We start from the raw sequence: 19029 nt of genomic DNA, 5'->3' as shown, positions 1-19029 counted from the left end.
GCCAGGGCCAGAACTTTCATTCTTTTGAACCATGGTTGGATGGTAGTTTTCTCTCCAGGTCTTCATTGGCCTGTGATACTTCATGCCCATGTTGCCACTGGAACTGCTCTTGTTGATGACATGGTCTTAACACCCAGTGACCTCCACTCTCACTCCCACTCTAACTTCTCAGTTTGCCACCTGGTCTCCTTCTGCCATCCACTCCTACTTTTTGTCTTTTCATCATTGACTTTTGAAAGGAAAACTCTTGTCTACCAGCTCTATTTAAAAGTAAAATAGGGTTCCTACATCCAGATTTCTTCCTTACTGTATTTGGTGTTGAGCATACAAATAAAAAACATATCACCTCTTAACTGATCAGCTCATTTAGTCATCATTATCTTCTCTCTTCTTTGTCAGCATCTGACCTGCTTCCTTCCCTTCCTCTTTTAAAAATAATAAACTCTGCTCCCTGCTCTAGTGCCGAACTTATATACAACTCCAAAAAGAATACACCTTATCTAGTGGTATCTCTGATGTGGCCGTAAGCTAGGGAAGGGGCCTATCTCATGACCTCATTAAGTATTTTAAGAAATCAATGCACCACAAGTCACCAAGTATCCAAGTTATAAACTTTTCTTTTTTCTTTTATTGATTTAACACATATATAAGCCACTCCAATATATTATTAGTCATCCTTGAATTTGACCTTATACCCCAACTTTAGTAATTTATAATTCATGTTGATTATTAACTTTCCTAAACATCTCTTTAATCTTCTGTCCATATCTACTCTTAGGCCACTACAGATTTATCCCCCTGCCTTCCATCTTCAGAGAGAGAGAGAGAGAGAGAGATCAAATAGTCCTTAGAGTCCTGGGGGAATAATGACTCTCATTCTAGCCTGTAACACTCGTAATTTCTTTCTGTTTAGAATCCCTTCTTGATATATTTCTTTTAATGTTATTATAGAAACTGGGGTTTTGATAACATTTAGGTTATCTAATTTTTTCTCCCTCTGTGAGTACTACAGGCTGGTCATTTTCCTCTTTTTTACTATTTCTTTTCCATCAAGTAAAGAAAAAGAATTTTAATTGAATCATTAAGTTTGACTCAATAAGAGTCTCTGGTCAATTTTTCTTTGAGATTAAATACGAAAAACAAATTGGTTCACAGTTATTTTTATTTCTAATCACCTCCCTGGCTGCCAACAAAGGTCCAGCAAGTATTGTATATCACATTTAGTTTTACTGTTTTATTGAGTAGTGTAAAGCCAGGAGCCGCCATCACGGCCATTCACATGCAGGTTCACATTGGATTCGGACAGTTGGTAAAGAAACAACGGAGCCATGAACTGGTGGGCCATTATTTTTAATCCTAGCTTGCACCCAGTGGGCAAGTAAAAACACACACTGGGCTCCAAAATCCACTCATTCAGCGCTCACAAAGCTACTGACTTATCCGAGTTTCCTAGAATCAAAGGTTTCTAGCTCACCAGACTTATTCACCTCTGTTCCCCAACTCCTTCTTTCTCCCAGATACAAACTCTGCTCAAACTGGCTTTTCCTTCAGCACTCCGCCATCTTGGCTGCTTCTCCTGGCCTTCTCCACATGGCCTTTCTCTGCTCTGTTCTCTAATGCTAATCTCAGGAACCGCGAGAGCAAGCTCTCAGTCTGCGCCCATTTTATAGTGTAGAAATCAAAACCTTTAATCCAATATACAAAATAGGGAAGTCCCTAATACAAAGTCACTTATCTGAGGTATGATGGGATTGTACCACCCCACATCAAAAAGAGTGGGAAAGGCTTAGTCCTAAAACCAAGCCCCAGACTATAAGGATCCTGCCTGCCCACAGCCCGCCCCCAACACACATTAATATCACCTGGGTGACAGCTTCCATGTGGGCAGCGCCATCTTTAACAAAGTGAGCATAATATATTTTATCTGCCCAACAAGTAGCCATGAGTATAGTCTTTGGAGGGCACACAAGGTCACTACAGACACAAAGAGTATGGCTTTTTTCTGGGAAAAATAAGCCTCAAATCATTTAAAAGTTCAAGAAAGTGAGCATAAATTTAGTAATGAAGATTGTCCTTTTCTCCCAATTAAGCAAATCACAATTATCCTTAGTCCTTAACAATATCTTTAGTGAATCTTCATATGTTTTGCATATATAATGCTTCCAATTTTTGCTGGCTCATAAATTTGATTGGTACAATCTATTACTTGGAAATCTTTTCCACTTCACAACATCATGCTATTGCTAAAGAAATGAAGAAAAACAGCACTAAAATGATTTTCTTTTTTTTTAATGGCCAACAAAATTAAATTAAATAACCAAAATGTGAGTTAAATTCACATTTAATAATGGTTATTGGGTTATCCCATGCAGAGTGTTGTTCTGAAAAACTGTGTTTGTTTTAAGATGATAGACGGGAATCATTTGGGGGCATTTTGTAGTTTCATTTTCTAACCCTTTAAGTTGTAGATTGGACCATTACATGACAAAGTCTAATTTCTATGTTTATAGTGAAAAACAGTGGCTCTCATTCGTTCACAGTTAGGTTGGTAGGAAATCTTTTCCTATAATTGAGTCCATGTATCACATTGACCATTATTGCCTGTTTCCTGCCACCAGATGAAATGAGATTGCAGGCTTCATTCACTCCATTGGCAGAAAGTGGAGTCAGGTTTCTGAGAATATTGACTGATCCTCCTCTTGTGGCCGTGGCTTTTCTCTCTCACAATCTCTCCCCATTCAATCAGTTTTGGCAACATTCCCATTCTGAAAGGAGCTGAGATGACAGAGAACTTCCGGGCGACTCCCCTTCATGGATGACCTTGCCCTTTCCATCCTTGTTCTCATCTCACCTTGCTTGTTGGTGCCTCTCTGGCTCTGTTCTGCCTCTCTGCCACAATTTACAGCCAAATTGTCCCCAGGTCTTTTGAGGGTATCCCATTTTCTCATCCTGCCCCCAAAATAAGAGGTTCTCTCCCTGAAATGTGTCACTATGATAAAGAGTACAAATATTAAAAAAAATAAACAAATAAAAAAAACCATGCAGAGGAAATGTAATCACAAAAGGGAAAGAATAGAGAAATGTTAAAAGTTGAAAAATCTTAATTCACAATCTATTGGGAGCTGAGAACTTGACAGACTCTAATGAGAAAGTAATGAACGATCACCCATCAAAATCCGGGATGAACACAAAACAAAAAGCACACTATGAGCAGTGAGGACTCCAATGTACTCAGCCCCATATTAAGCAAAGGAAATCACCCACGCCAAGAAAAGAAACAAGCAACATAAAGACCAAAATGGAAGATAGCCACAAATAAAAATCTTATTATTTTCCAATGTAATGAAGCAATTGATACTAAAATAGAACAGTAGGTTAGAAGAAATGAAGCTGAATAAATCTTAAAATAGACTATGATTCAAATTCTGAGTGGAAACAAGCATTTATTCTTTGAGCAAGTATTTACTGAGCACCTAGCATATGTAAGGCACTGCTGGGGGTGCAGTGATTTGGCTGAGGAAATCCTTTGTGTACTCTATAGTTTAGTGCAAAGAAATAGTTTTTAAAAATGTTCTAAAAATCACAAATGATGATAAGTGTACTGTCAATAATGAAAATAGAATGGGTGGTATAATAATTTAGTGACTGGATGTTTTAGAAGAGATGGTCAAACTCTTTGAGGAGATAGCATTTAATCTGAGATTTAAACAAGATGACGCAATCTCATAAATATTAGTATCTAATGCAAAAGACCCAAGACCAGAACACACTTATACTGAAAAATATAAACATGACCAACTTCTAAAAGCTAAGGGTGACCTAAAACCATCTCTTACTATTCTATCTTCATGTCTTCATATACAGAACACTTAGTAGGATACCATATTCATCACCTGTTTTTTTTTTTTTTTTTTTGCATTTTTTTTTTTTGCATTTTTTCTGAAGCTGGAAACAGGGAGAGAAAGTCAGACAGACTCCCGCATGCGCCCGACCGGGATCCACCCGGCACGCCCACCAGGGGCGACGCTCTGCCCACCAGGGGGCGATGCTCTGCCCATCCTGGGCATCGCCATGTTGCGACCAGAGCCACTCTAGTGCCTGAGGCAGAGGCCACAGAGCCATCCCCAGTGCCCAGGCCATCTTTGCTCCAATGGAGCCTTGGCTGTGGGAGGGGAAGAGAGAGACAGAGAGGAAGGCGCGTCGGAGGGGTGGAGAAGCAAATGGGTGCTTCTCCTGTGTGCCCTGGCCGGGAATCGAACCCGGGTCCTCCACACGCTAGGCCGAAGCTCTACCGCTGAGCCAACCGGCCAGGGCTTTCATCACCTTTTGTCAAAGTAGATGTCAGCGGAGCAGCAGAATAAAAGGATTGATAATAGCTTCTACCGACTGCATACCTTCTACTTGCCAGGTGCTTTATACATGATATCTCATTTTATCCTTAAGTGTCATTGCCCCCATTTTACAGATAAAGAGCCTGAGCCTGAGAGAGGTAACTTGCCCAAGGTCACACAGCACATTGTTCCCATTGATTGCGTGTGATTGTTCCTCTACGCCAGGCCATTTCCCACTGAGCTACCCTGGAGGAGGGTGAGAGAACACAGCAAATGGAGAAATGAAGAGCAGTAGCACAATGATTGGATTCTATCCACAAATTTGGCTTATTTAGAGATGAGGACACACCCTTCAAATACCATGTTTAATGGATAAAATCTATTATATTTTATTTCTTACCAAAATAACATAGAGTTCAGAGACTTTACTTTTAGGATGAGAGAAAGTTAACTCCATAGACCACTGAGTGATTTATAAAATATTTTACTTTGGTTAAAGAAGTTTAATTTTAAGAAATGACAGTCCTTGGTAAAGTAAAATAAAATAAAACACACCATCTGTGTGATCCAAAAGGAGTATGATTTAGCCTTAGACACCCATTACTGGAAAGCTGAAATGAATCAATTGTACAGTAAACCCATTCTGTCTGTTGTTCTGCTCTACTTCAGAGACCAGAAACGGAGCAGTAAAAGCTTCCTAGAGACAGGCCTCTTCCAATGTATTCCGCACAGTCTGTCTTCTTCCTGGGCTGCAAGGGGCTCCTGTGCATTCCCACTGCCTCTATGGAGCCGCCTCAATGGCCGCTCCTCGGAGAGCAGTGACGGGCCTACGGCGCCATAAGGATCACAGAGGAGGACTTGGGGCTGTGGGGGATAGGGGATGTTCTGTATCTCTTCTGAATTAGCAAATGCTTACTTCCCAGTATATGGGCAAGAATGGAGCTCTGTGTATGATCTAATTATTATTTTCTACTATGTGAATACCTTCTTGCTATAGGATAGAGAAGCATTTGAAACTCTTTCTTTATGTAGGTAAACAACTAAATCAAATGTCATTTCTTTGTTTAAATACATGCTTTTTAGAAACGAGAGCGAAAAAATGGATTATTTAACAAACAGCCTACTTGTCCCCAGTTTTATTCACAGCACATGGAATTAGAAAGCACCTACCAGGTATGAAAATGCATGTGAGTGAAAATAACTATTGGGCTAAGCCTCCATGCCGCTATGTAAGCCGCGAGCATGGTGTTGTCCACAGTCAGCACAAAACCCATCCTGAAAGCCCTCCCTGAGCAGCGTTTGACAGCAGATGAGGTGCCAGGAGGACAGAGGATGTAAGAGACTCGCCTCTGCAGTCAAGGAAATGCTAGTGCATGGATACCTTACTAGCTCAGAGAAGAGTGGCTTGTTTTGTTTTGATTACTGGAAAAATTTATGTAAGTGAATAAAATTGTCTTTTCTGGACACCAGCAGCCACACTCGGGGCCTCAAAAAAAAAAAGACTGTCTATGACAGTGCTTCCCATCGTCACTGGTAGGCTGAAGACAGGCAGGAAAACAAGACGGAATGAAAGTGGGAAAGAGGAAAGAGAAGGAAAACGATGGGAGAAATAAGAGATTGAGAAAAGGAAAGAATGCCCTGGCCAGATAGATCAGTTGGTTAGAGTGTTGTCCCGATGAGCAGAGGTTGCCGGTTTGATCCCCAGACAGGGCACATACAGGAACAGACAGGACAGACTGTTTTCTTTCTTTCTCTCTCTCTCTCTCTCTCTCTCTCTCTCTCTCTCCCTCTCCCCCTCCCCACATTCCTTTCTCTCTAAACTCAATCAACTTTTTTAAAGGAAAACAGTTATCTGGAGTGGAGTGTAAAAGACCCCCCACTCTGGATAGATGACCCCAGCCCAATCTTCGAGGGCCAGTGCCTAGGACCTCTGAGGCTGAATGTGCTCGGTGGTACTCTGGAGGCTGCCCCACAATCAGATGTGTTTTTATTGACCATTTCTCATGAATATAAGAATAACCAGCCTTCCAAACTGGTATGTGCTTCATGGGTGGTTTCCCTTAACATTTCCTCAAACATGCCTATTATATTATGCATAAACAGTCTAAAAATACATAGAAATCCCAAAGGGGCTGGAGACGGAGAGCTTTGCAAGGCCCTGAGAAAAGTGGCCAACTTTTTGATGTCCTAGTTCTGAGCAGTGATGAAGCCAGCTTAATGTGATTTCAAGGTGCTCTTGGCTCTCCTTCTCCCCTACCTTCACCCCCATCTGAGCAAATGTGTGTTCGCTGAGGCCTGAAACCGATTTTTCAAGGGATAAAGTTTTTCATTTCATAAAAAGAAGTGAAAGGATTTTAAATGCATATTTACTTTCTTGATGAAGTAAAACATTGACTTGAAGATACCATTGGAAAGCAGCCTGACCCCCTTTCTTGAGTGCCCACCTGGTGTTAGAGAACAGGCGCTCCATTCTAAGAGCCACTGGTCATAGGGGGGAAGCTGTGGAGGAACTTTTGACCACTGTCCCAGTTTGTACGGTGCTTCTCTGCTGACTCCTTAATGTGGCTCAGAAGCACATTTATGAATTATGACCTTTTATCCTCTCCAGCCTCATCTCTCACCAGCAAGCCCCTCACGTCCCCCCACCACATATACTCTTCCTACCATACTCAGAACATCTTGAACTATTTGGAGGAACCTGAACTTGCAAGTTCTTTCCAGTTGCTTCCTCCGCCTCAAACAGATTAGCCACACTACCCCTCCCTACACCCATCCCTTTCACATGACTTACCTCTATATTTTCTTTGGGTCATAACTTGGAGGAGTTTCTATAGTAAGAAACTTTTCTGGCCTTCCGAGGCTGGGCTGATGCCCACCTAAATGTGTCCACCAAGCATTTCCATGGCACAGATGGTAACATGTGTTGCATTGAGAGATAAATGTGCGGCTTCTTGTCTCTTATCCTCTCTAGATTTAATCACCTTGAGTGTGTTCACCATTGTATCCCAAGCATTTAGCCCACTGCCTGGAGCAGAGTAAAATTTCAATTAATAAGTATTAAACAAGCAAGTGATTTGCTTTTCTTCTGTATCTGTAGTCAAAGAAAGGGAGTATAATTGGAGGAAAAGCTTGTCCAGATATGTTGAACTAAATTCATGCATGTAGTATCGTCCTTCCTTCTGAGAAGATATTGAAAAAAACAGAAAAGGATATAATGAAAAGAATAAATTCTTATATTTGTCAGGTACGCTAACTGCTGCATGAAACAACACCAAATCTCAATGGATTAGAACAATAAGAGTTCATGATTTATCCATGCCATAGACCAATGCCAGACTGGGGTGCCGTGGGCAGTGTTGCTCTTCTCCACATCCATTCAGTGGTCAGGGGGAGAAAAGAGAGCATAGGGGATCATATGGGAGGATTTTAGCAGTCACTCTGAAAAAGGCACACGTCACTCCTGCTCAGAATCCATTGGTCATAATTCTGTCATGTGACCCTTCTATTTGTAAGAGGAAAACAGAGGGTGGCAAGCACAGAGCCTTCTCCCATGTCCCTGAAAAAACAGGAAAGAGTGACTTCAACAAACCAGAACTTTTGAGGAATTTCTCAAGGCAAGAAAGTAATTGGGATTGAATTGGTGCATACAAATAAACAGAGGAAGCCATAGCTGGATAAGAAACTCACCAAGAAAGAATAGAAATTCATGCAGGAGAAAATTACTGCAAAAAATGAAATCTATTCCAGAGATACTTCAAACTTGGAATCAACAAATGCAAATCACAGGCAGTTGGAACTGTTGTCAGGGAAATTAATGTTTGAAGTTGTATTCAGGAAAAGCTGGACTGCCCTCCACTGAGTAAAGGCAAGCAGCTGCCCCGAGAGACGCCCGGTGTGAGCGTGAGCACTGGGCAGCAGAGCAGAGCAGAGCAGAGCATGAAAGAACTCTGAGCCTTTATAAGGACAGCTGTAGAAGAAAAAGAAAGTAAGCACATGACTGCAGTTTTGTTTTGTTTTTCCCTACAGGATAAGTCGCTCAGTATATCTCACTGAAATAGGAGTTTAAAACAGGAGACTCAGCAGGCATGGGGTCCCCAAAACAGGCTAATGAGAAGCCCCCAGAGAAAGACAAATGCCACATGATTTCACTTATATAGGGAATCTAAGAAACAAAATAAACAAACAAAATAGAACCGGAATTACAATGGTTGAAAGAAGGAAGAGGAGGCAGGGGGTCTAGATGAAAAAGGTGAAGAGATTAAGAACTAAAAATTGGTAGTTATGAAATAGTTTCAGGATGTCAAGTAAAGCATAGAGAATATAGTCAATAATATTGTAATGACTCTGTATGGTGCCAGGTGAGTACTGGAAATATCAGGAGAAGCACTTTGTAAAGTATATGATTGCTTAACCATGATGATGTACACCTGAAACTAATACAAAATAATATTGAATGCAAACTGTAACTGAAAAGTTAAAGTTCTTTCCAAAAACAAAAAAATCACACAGAAAGTAAGCTTTAGACCAGGGGTCCCCAAACTACGGCCCGCGGGCCACATGCGGCTCCCTGAGGCCATTTATCTGGCCCCCGCCACACTTCCAGAAGGGACACCTCTTTCATTGGTGGTCAGTGAGAGGAGCATCCTGTGCTCCTGGAGTACTCTATGTTGCGGCGCCGCAAAGTGCGGCATCGCTCATATACAGTACTACTTCCGGTGACGCGGGACGCACACATCACGGCCCCAGAAGCGTGTCATATCACTTGTTACGGCTAGCAGTAACAAATATGGAACTGGACATTGACCATCTCATTAGCCAAAAGCAGGCCCATAGTTCCCATTGAAATACTGGTCAGTTTGTTGATTTAAATTTACTTGTTCTTTATTTTAAATATTGTATTTGTTCCCGTTTTGTTTTTTTTTTTACTTTAAAATAAGATATGTGCAGTGTGCATCGGGATTTGTTCATAGTTTTTTTTTATAGTCCGGCCCTCCAACGGTCTGAGGGACAGTGAACTGGCCCCCTGTGTAAAAAGTTTGGGGACCCCTGCTTTAGACACACCTTGTCAACCCATACATCCTTCCCCTTCCCACAGTGACCAGAAAAAGGATATTGTAATCAGAGTGATTGGCAGCCCAAGATCCTCAAAGACTAATCTGAATAGACATCCAGGAATGACTAGATTTTTAGAAAAATCCAACATCCCGAAAGGGAAATGCCAAATGCAACAACAACAACAGCAAAACAAAGAACTGACATTTGAGAAGCAAATTGTAAAGTGGAAACAGATGAAGAATTTAAAATATATGTAACCAATATGCTCAAAGAGATTTATTTGTCTCTCATACCCATAAAACCAAAATTGCCAACAACAAGAAGGAAGCAGCCAGACTCGCTGTAGGGCCAGCAGTCACCACTGTCATGGCTATGCAGGCTCCCATTGGATTCAGGCAGACAGTAAAGAAACAGTGGAGGCCCTGGCCGGTTGGCTCAGTGGTAGAGCATCAACCTGGCATGCAGGAGTCCTGGGTTCGATTCCCAGCCAGGGCACACAGGAGAAGCGCTCATCTGTTTCTCCACCCCTCGCCCTCTCCTTCCTCTCTGTCTCTCTCTTCCCCTCCCGCAGCCGAGGCTCCATTGGAGCAAAGTTGGCCTGGGCACTGAGGATGGCTCCATGGCCTCTGCCTCAGGCGCTAGAGTGGCTCTGGTCGCAACAGAGAGACACCCCGATGGGCAGAACATCGCCCCCTGGTGGGCATGCTGGGTGGATCCTGGTCGGGCGCATGCAGGAGTCTGTCTGACTGCCTCCCTGTTTCCAGCTTCAGAAAAATTTAAAAAAATAAAGAAACAGTGGAGCCAAAAAATGGTGGGCCGTTTCGTTTATTAAAGTCTCGCACTGGCCACACATTCTCGGGTTCCACAACCAGGAGAATCTTCTCTGGTTCCTCCTAGAATCAAAGGCCTCACCAGTCTCAGCGGAGCTCGCAAAGCCCCTCAGCTCTGGTTCCCATATGCAGACCTTCTCCCTTCTCTGCCCATCTGGCTTCTTCTTCAGCACTCTGCATTCTTTCTGCTCTCCCTGCAAAACTACTTGGACCCACAAAGACCCTTCCTCCAGCAAACATTAGCGAAACAATGGCCCCTCCTAAGCAGGAATGCAATCTGCAATTTGCAATCAACTGCCCTGCTCTGAGGGCAAGCACACACTTGGCTGCCCAGTGCCATTTTTTAACAATAAAAGTGAGCAAACTCAAAAATTACAAATTTTACAAACTCATTTGCCCAACACTCATTGAAAATAAAAATGGTATCAACCAACAAAAGCTCAACAGATGGGTTAATTACTATTGGAAGACAATTCTCCTTTCCTCTCCTGCATTTCTGTACATCCTGCAAAGTGAGGAACTGACTGCCCTTTGTTTTACACTATCTTTTCCAGGCTGTTTATTTAGTAAATGCCTTGCAAAGTAGGGGCAGTGTCTCCCTCCAGAGCAAGGCATGCTTACTATTCAGGAAATGAAAATATTTCCCTTTGGAGTAAAGAGCAGATGTGCTTATAAAAAGACTCAGAATCCCTAAATTCAGGGTTCCTCTTCTGTCACACAGCATCCTGTGTGTGCAGATAAGATCTGGCTCTTTTGTATCTCCCAGTGGGAATTAGGACTCAAGAAACCAACACAAATGCTGATATTCTGGTGTTGGTCAAATAAGTTTGTAAAATACGATTTTTATGTTTGCTCGCTTATAGTTTGCATTGGGGGCTGGGCAGTGGCCAGGTATATATCATCTGTGAAATTGCAAATTACCTTCCTGCTTGGGAAGGGTCATTGTTTTGCTAATGTTTGCTGGAGGAGAGGGTTTTGTATCAGAAAGTTTTGAAGAGAGAGAAGAAGGAAGAGGCAGAGAGAAGCCTTGTTTGCAGAGTGAAAGCAGAGAGAATGCAGAGTGCTGAGAGGGAAGCCATGTTGGCAGGGAAGAAGAAGGTGTGCAGATGGGGAACTAGTGGTGAGGGGCTTTTGCGAGCTTCGCTGAGATTGGTGGAGCCTTTGATTCTAGGAGGAACCAGAGAAGATTCTTCAGGTTGTGGATCCGGAGAATGTGTCAGGGCTTTCAGAGCCACTGAAAGAGAGGGAAGAGGTCTTCCCTGTGTGTTTGCTTGTCGGCCAGTGCAAGACTTTTATAAAGGAATGGCCCACCATTTTTTGGCTCCACTGTTTCTTTACTGTCTGTCCGAATCTAATGACAACCTGCATGTGCATGGCCACGACAGACAAGATGACTGGCCTTACATCTGGCTACTGCCCTTGTGTGGGAGTAATAAACTGTCTTTGACTCTGACCTAGGAGTCTTATGTCTTCTTCCAGTATCCATGAAACTGTGGCAAGCTAACTCACAAATAGAGGGAAATCTCAGACTCTTCACAGTTTTTAATTATTATAGTAGGAATACTGAGAGCCTAAAATAGTGAACTGAAAAATCAAGTCAAGGTATTCTCCAGAATTCACCTCCAAAATAAATATGGAGTATGGGGGATGGTTAAGAAAGATAGATGATAGATCAAAACTCCAAACTGAAATAGGAATTCTGAAAGAACAGAGAGAATAGAAAGAAGTAGGTTATCAAGAAAAAAAAAATTCTCAACCTAAAGAAAGATTTAAATTGAAAAGGCCATAACATGTCAATAAATTATTCCATAGATTACTTAATTACAAAGAGAGAAGACTGCATCTACAATGGTAAAAGCTGGCAGAAACCACCTTAACCAAGCAATCAATAATACTTAACTAACATCATTAATAATGGGACAAACTGAATCATGTGCTTTCTGACACGATGCATTTAGAAGAACAAAATACCATTTCTATAATATTCTTGCCAGAAGGTTTACTCGTAATCTAGACATATGGAAACAATCAGACAAATCTAATTTGAAAGACATTCTATGAAACCACTGGCCTGGACTCTTCCTTCAAAAATATCAATGCCATGAAAGACAAAAAAAGACAAGGTTGCTGTACTAAATAGAAGGAAAAATAAAGAAACAGAACAACTTAATGAAGTCCGTCATCCTTAATTGGATCTCGATTTAAAAAAAAAAAAGCCATAAAGGATATTACCGGAATGATTGTGGAAATTTTAATATTGACTATTCAATAATACTATTGTATCATATTGTATTGAGTCATATTTAATCAAATATTTTTAGTGCAATAATTATTTAAGCTTATGAAGGAAAATATTTTTGTTCCTTAGGAAATATATGCTGAAGTAATAAGGATAAAGTGTCATTAATGTCCAAAACTTTCTCTTAAATGGTTTATGTATAAAAATTATATATGATCAATATAATATACATGAAACCTATATATAATACATACACATGCATACATATAATAGAGACAGAAACAGAGTGAGAGACTGAAAGTAAAAAGAAAATATAGCTAAATATTTACAACTGATGAAACTATAATATCTGGGTGTTGTATTATGCAAGTTTGCTGTAGGTTTACTAATTTTCAAAATAAAAAATGGGAGAAAAATAATTGTAAATGCCAACCAAATGCCAAAAAAATGATTAATATAAAAAGATCCCATCCCTAGACATATTTAGGTGTGTCATTTCATAACTCAAAAATTTAAAGATAAGATCCTGAAAAAATTTCAGTTTCTGAGCTGACACAGGTACAAAAGTTCAAGTCCAACGTTCAAGGTTTCCATTTGTGTTCACCCACATTAATAGAGCTAGGTCTAGCAAATGAAAAGGATATTATTTGCCATTACAAGCTCATGAGCAAGTCTCAGGAATACATGAATAGTTATTTTACTTTTAAAAGGCTATAGAATGGTATCTGTCTTATATAAGTAGAACTATTACAGGCATGACCTGTAAACAAACTGGTTATATTGTTGCCTTTGTTGTAAAAGTGCATATATGAGGAAGGCAGAGCGAGGACTCTGAGAAAAAGCATTACACTACCATGTGTCCTCCCCTGTTCCCATTGGAATAAAACCTTTGGCCTCTATAGTCCTGACCACAGGACAAAGGCCATTGTGGCCCCAAAACCAGGCAAAGCCCACAGAGTAGAGAATTCCATCTGTGTATCTTCTTTGCAGCCCAAACCATACCCCATTCTCCAAGGCATTTCAACCCCACAGGAGTGTAACCAGAGCCATGTATGCTCTCAGACAGCCTATCCTTTAGTTTTGAAAAACAGAGGCTGTTCTGGCAGAGCCCCCTGTATGGCCAGGGGCTATGGCCATTGTGGCCATGCGTATGCAGGTTTTCATTGAATTCGGGCAGATGATAAAGAAACAGTGGAAACAAAAAATGGTAAGCCGTTTCATTTATTAAAGTCTCACACCAGCCGATGAGCAAAAACACAGGGCATTCAGGGCTCACAAAGTCCTGACACATTCTCCGATTCCACAACCAGGAGAATCTTCTCTGGTTCCTCCTAAAATCAAAGGCCCCACAAGTCCCTCAGCTCTGGTTCCCCATCTGCACACTTTATCTCTCTCTGCACAAATTGGCTTCTTCTTCAGCACTCCATATTCTCTCTGCTCTCTCACTCTGCAAACATGGCTTCTTTCTGCCTCTTCTCCTGCTCTCTTTTTTCAAAACTTTCTGGCAGGAAAACCTCTTCTCCAGCAAACATTAGCAAAAACAATGGCCCCTCCCAAGCAGGAATGCAATCCACGATTTGCAACCAACTGCCCTGCTCTGAGAGCAAGCACACACGTGGTTGCCCAGCACCATTTTTTAACAATAAAAGTGAACAAACTAAAAAAAAAACGAACAAATTTTACAAACTCATTTGCCCAACATCCCCTTTCACCCATCTCAGATCTCCACTGCCCTTGCACAGACTCATATCCCATGCCCAGTGGTGGTAGCAAATGGATTGCATTTGCTGCACTCTCCCAGGAAACACAATGCAAATGATTTTAAGAGGTCAATGCCCTCCAACAGTGAAGTGGTAATATGTTAAATTATGTGCTTAATTAATTTTCACCTAACAGCATCCCATAAAATTGGAAAAGCAATTCCATTACCCAGAATCAATAAGCATAAAGTACACACAGAATGATCAGAAGTTCTCATCAGTGAATTTATGTTTGTGCTCTGGCTGCATATTCAGAGGTTCATTTCTACTGTAGGCTGAGGAATGTTGTACATTTAATTACCATTTAATTTCTTGTCTCTTTCTCCTTGTGTTGCTACCACATGGGTTTGAAATTATAAGGATGAGATTTTTCTAGTTCCCTTCAAAATAGGAACCCAAAGGAAAAGTTTCCTGTTAGATCTTACCACGAACAGCCACTCTCTTCATAAGTTTGTTTTGTTTTGTTTTTTAACATGCAAAAACAATGCCACCAAGATTAGGGAAATTGAGCTAAGATGTAACCTGGTTTAGCCACTATCTCATGAATAGTCAGTGACACAGGCTGTAATAATTTCCTAACTAGTCTAGAGCTGTATTTAAATAATACAAACAAAATTGGATAAAAGAGTAAAAGAAACAGTGTACCTACCCTTTTCTTCCAGACTACATATTATACAACAACTTTATAATAATTTGTGTAAGTTTTAAATTGTCTGTCTCCAGCACTTTATGCTCCATGAGACAAACACTATGTCTTTCTTTCACCTTTATACCTCTAGCATCAAGGCCAAGACCTGGTACTTAGCTACAGTCAAGAAATATTTGTAAGTGAATGATTGAATGAGCGAGTGAATGAATGGATGACAAGACCAGGTTAAAACCCCAGTTCTCAGGCCTCACAGGCCATCCCCACGGTACCAGGATTGCCACCTTCCAATGCACAAATGTTGAAGGCAGAAAAAGACATTAACATAGGATACTTTGGGCCACAGATTATAACTCCCAGTTAATTTCATATAAATTATAGCTGAACCAGTTTGAAGATTTGATCCCAGAAAGTGCTTGTGTTAATCCAAATTCGGAGGGACCTGAAATATGGAAGACAGGAACAAGGTCCATCGTTCACACATCAAAGCTTTATTGTCTAGCTTGGCCAAGCGGCGGGAACTCTGACAGAAATCTGATGGAGAGCGCACAGGCCCTTTGTTCTACTTAGTTTTTATAGTTTTGTAAGTGGGAAGTACAGAAGCAAAAATTGCAATTAGGAGCCCCTTACCGCTTTTGGTTATAGTCATATGTCCTTTAACATGATAGGACCACGTACAATTTGCAAACCACACATCATTTTGGAGAAAACAAAATTTACAAGTCAACACAATGGTAGAAAGATGTCTCTTTACATATTAAAGGCTTTCCTATATTATCTAGTGTTTATCTGCTATCTCTCTGTCCAGAGTCACACACGTATATACATAGGAGAGGTAGTTTCGGTGGAGACAAATGCCCGCAAATGGCTCATTGCTATAAGAAAAGGTTTATTTTGGCTTTTCTCTTCCTGCACCTGGCTAGCCATTCACCCCTTTCCCCACAGGTGTGGTGGAATGTCTGGGAATCCATGTTTTCCTCTCCTTGCATTTACAATACAATGCCAAGGGCCATCCTGGTTATGCCAATCACACAGTACAGAGACTATTTCTCACAATTTCTCTGCACACCTTAACCCAAATTAATGAAATGTTCTCCAAGCCTCCTAAAATATTAATGTTGATTCTGTAGCCTTTGGTACTTTACAACACCTGTCGGTGAAATGGCTCAGTGGCTCCTCACTTGTATGACCAGAGGCCACCGCCATTGTGGCCATGCAAGTTCTCATTGAATTTGGGCAAATGGCAAAGAAACTGAAGCCAAAAGATTGTAGGTGTGGGTCAAATAAGTTTGTAAAATGTAATTTCTATGTTTGCTCGCTTGTAGTTTGCATTGGGGGCTGGGCAGCCCCAACTGTATGTGGGTCATTGAAATTGCAAATTACCTTCCTGCTTGGGAAGGGTCATTGTTTTGCTAATGTTTGCTGGAGGAGAGGTTTTCACACCAGAAAGTTTTGAAAAGGGGAGAAGAAGAAGGAGGGGAGGCAGAGAAAGAAGCCATGTTTTGCAGGGAAAGCAGGGAGATGCAGGGTGCTAAAGAAGAAGCCAATTTAGGTAGAGAAGGGGGAAGGTGTGCAGATGGGGAACCAGAGGTGAGGGGCCTTTGTGAGCTCCGCTGAGACTGGTGGGACCTTTGATTCTAGAAGAAACTGGAGAAGATTCTCCTGGTTGTGGAACCAGAGAATGTGTCACTGGCTTTGGAAGCCCTGAGTAAAAGGGCAGTGTTTTTTCCCTGTGTGTTTGCTCGCTGGCCAGTATGAGACTTTAGTAAAGGAATGGCCCACCATTTTTTGGCTCCACTGTTTCTTTACCATATGCCTGAATCCAATGAGATCCTGCATGTGCATGGTCATGATAGCCGCGATTACTGGCCATACAATGGGCCATTCCTTTATTAAAGTCTCGTATCAGCCTACGAGCAAACACACAGGGCTTCCCAAAGCCACTGACACATTCTCTGGTTCCACAACCAGGAGAATTTCTCTGGTTTCTCCTAGAATCAAAGGCCCCACCAGTCTTAGCAGAGCTTGCAAAGCCCCTCAGCTCTGGTTCTCCATCTGCACACCTTCTCTTTCCCTATCAACATGGCTTCTCCTTCAGCACCCTGCATTCTCTCTGCTCTCTCTGCAAACATGGCTTCTTCTCCTTCCCCTTCTCTGCTCTTTTCAAAACTTTCTGGTGTGAAAACCTCTCCTCCAGCAAACATTAGCAAAACAATGACCCTTCCCAAGCAGGAAGGTAATTTGCAATTTCACAGACCACATATACCTGGCATTGCCCAGCCCCCAATGCAAACTATAAGCAAGCAAACATAAAAATTATATTTTACAAACTTATTTCACCAACAGTGCTGATTTATTCATTTGCAAACAGGCCTGGTAAGTCCTAGTGACCTGGCAGTGCATTACTGTGGATGGCTACCCAGGACAGGGTGCTTGATTTGATTCAATGGCACTTCATGGTCTCAGCAGAACAAGGCTGGATCTGGAGTCTGGGCTCGTTCTTCATGGAAAGAGACACCACAGGAGGTGGGAGAGCCAAGGAGATGAAAGGCAGTGCATATTCCCTGCTGTTTCCCACAGGCCTAGAGAGCAAGTGCCCCAATCACAGAGACCAGCAGGAGCTCCCATTCTTCTTGCTGGGTGTCATGGGCTCCTGGCCCTCTTACCTACCCTGGTCTCTGAGGACCAAGAAGTGGCATGGTTTCACAGACTGAATCCCCCATCCCATGCCACTAACTAAGAATGGGTTATAGCCTGACCTGTGGTGGCACAGTGGATCAAATGTTGACCTGGATCACTGAGGTTGCCAGTTCAAAACCCTGGGCTTGCCCAGTCAAGGCACATGTGGGAGTTGATGCTTCCTGCTCCTCCCCCTTCTCTCTTTCTCTCTCTCTCTTTTTTTCTCTCCCTGTCTCTCTCCTAAAATGAATAAATAAATAAAAATAATTTAAAAACAAAGAATGGGTTACAAAGCACCAATACTCCATCAAAGACAGAACCTTTATTTTTAATTTAATCTTTGAATTATATCGACCTCAAGCTATATTTCCCAGAATGTCATAAAAACATGCTATACACACACACTTTTTATTTTTCTTTTCTTTTTTTTTTTTTTTTTTTTTGTATTTTCTGAAGTTGGAAACGGGGAGGCAGTCAGACAGACTCCCGCATGCGCCCGACCGGGATCCACCCAGCATGCCCACCAGGGGGTGATGCTCTGCCCATCTGGGGCATAGCTCCGTTGCAACCAGAGCCATTCTAGTGCCTGAGGCAGAGGCCACAGAGCCATCCTCAGCACCCAAGCAAACTTTGCTCCAATGGAGCCTTGGCTGCGGGAGGGGAAGAGAAAGACAGAGAGGAAGGAGAGGAGAAAGGGTGGAGAAGCAGATGGGTGCTTCTCCTGTGTGCCCTGGCCAGGAATAGAACCTGGGACTTCTGCACACCAGGCTGACGCTCCACCACTGAGCCAACTGGCCAGGGTCTCACACACATTTATTTTTACATATCAATTATTTTAGTATTCAGAATTTAGTGTTAATGAAGCATTCAATTCAAAGCATAGCCAATCTTTGTCTTTTGTTCTTTTTTTAAGTTTATTTAGAAAACTAACTTTAACAGGGTAACATTGATCAATAAGAGTACATAGGTTTCAGGTGAACATTTCTATTTGAACTGTTGATTATGTTGTATACCCATCACCCAAAGTCAAATCATTTTTCATCACCTTGTATTCGTCCCTTTTTACACTCTTCCCCACCTCCTCCCCCCTCCCCATTCACTTAAATCCCTTTCCCCCTCCCCCACATTCTTTTGCCCCTCCTTCATGTTCCCTTCCCCCTGGTAACCACTTCACTTTTATCTGTGTCCATAGGCTCAGTTTTATATCCCACCTATGTGTGAAATCATATAGTTCTTAGCTTTTTCTGATTTACTTATTTCAGTCACTATAATGTTATCAAGATCCATCCATGTTGTCGTAAATGTCGCTATATCATCGTTTCTTATGGCTGAGTAGTATTCCATTGTATGTATGTATCACATCTTCCTTATCCAGTCCTCTATCGAGGGCACTTTGGTTGTTTTCATGTCTTGGCCACTGTGAATAATGGCATAGCTAACCTTTGCAATGATATCTTTGGTATAAAACTGCATTTATGATTTCTTACCT

The 19029-nt window shown here is 41.6% G+C and overlaps 1 protein-coding gene across 2 annotated transcripts in view; it reads left to right on the top strand.

Annotated features, from left to right (window-relative positions):
- Positions 1-19029, top strand: part of RGS7BP (regulator of G protein signaling 7 binding protein) — a 113459-nt gene that overhangs the window by 75538 nt on the left and 18892 nt on the right. The window lies entirely within an intron of this gene.

The sequence above is a fragment of the Saccopteryx bilineata genome, chromosome 1, assembly GCF_036850765.1.
Source record: "Saccopteryx bilineata isolate mSacBil1 chromosome 1, mSacBil1_pri_phased_curated, whole genome shotgun sequence".
Classification (NCBI taxonomy): Eukaryota; Metazoa; Chordata; class Mammalia; order Chiroptera; family Emballonuridae; genus Saccopteryx; species Saccopteryx bilineata.
This window is presented reverse-complemented; position numbering and strand designations above follow the sequence as displayed.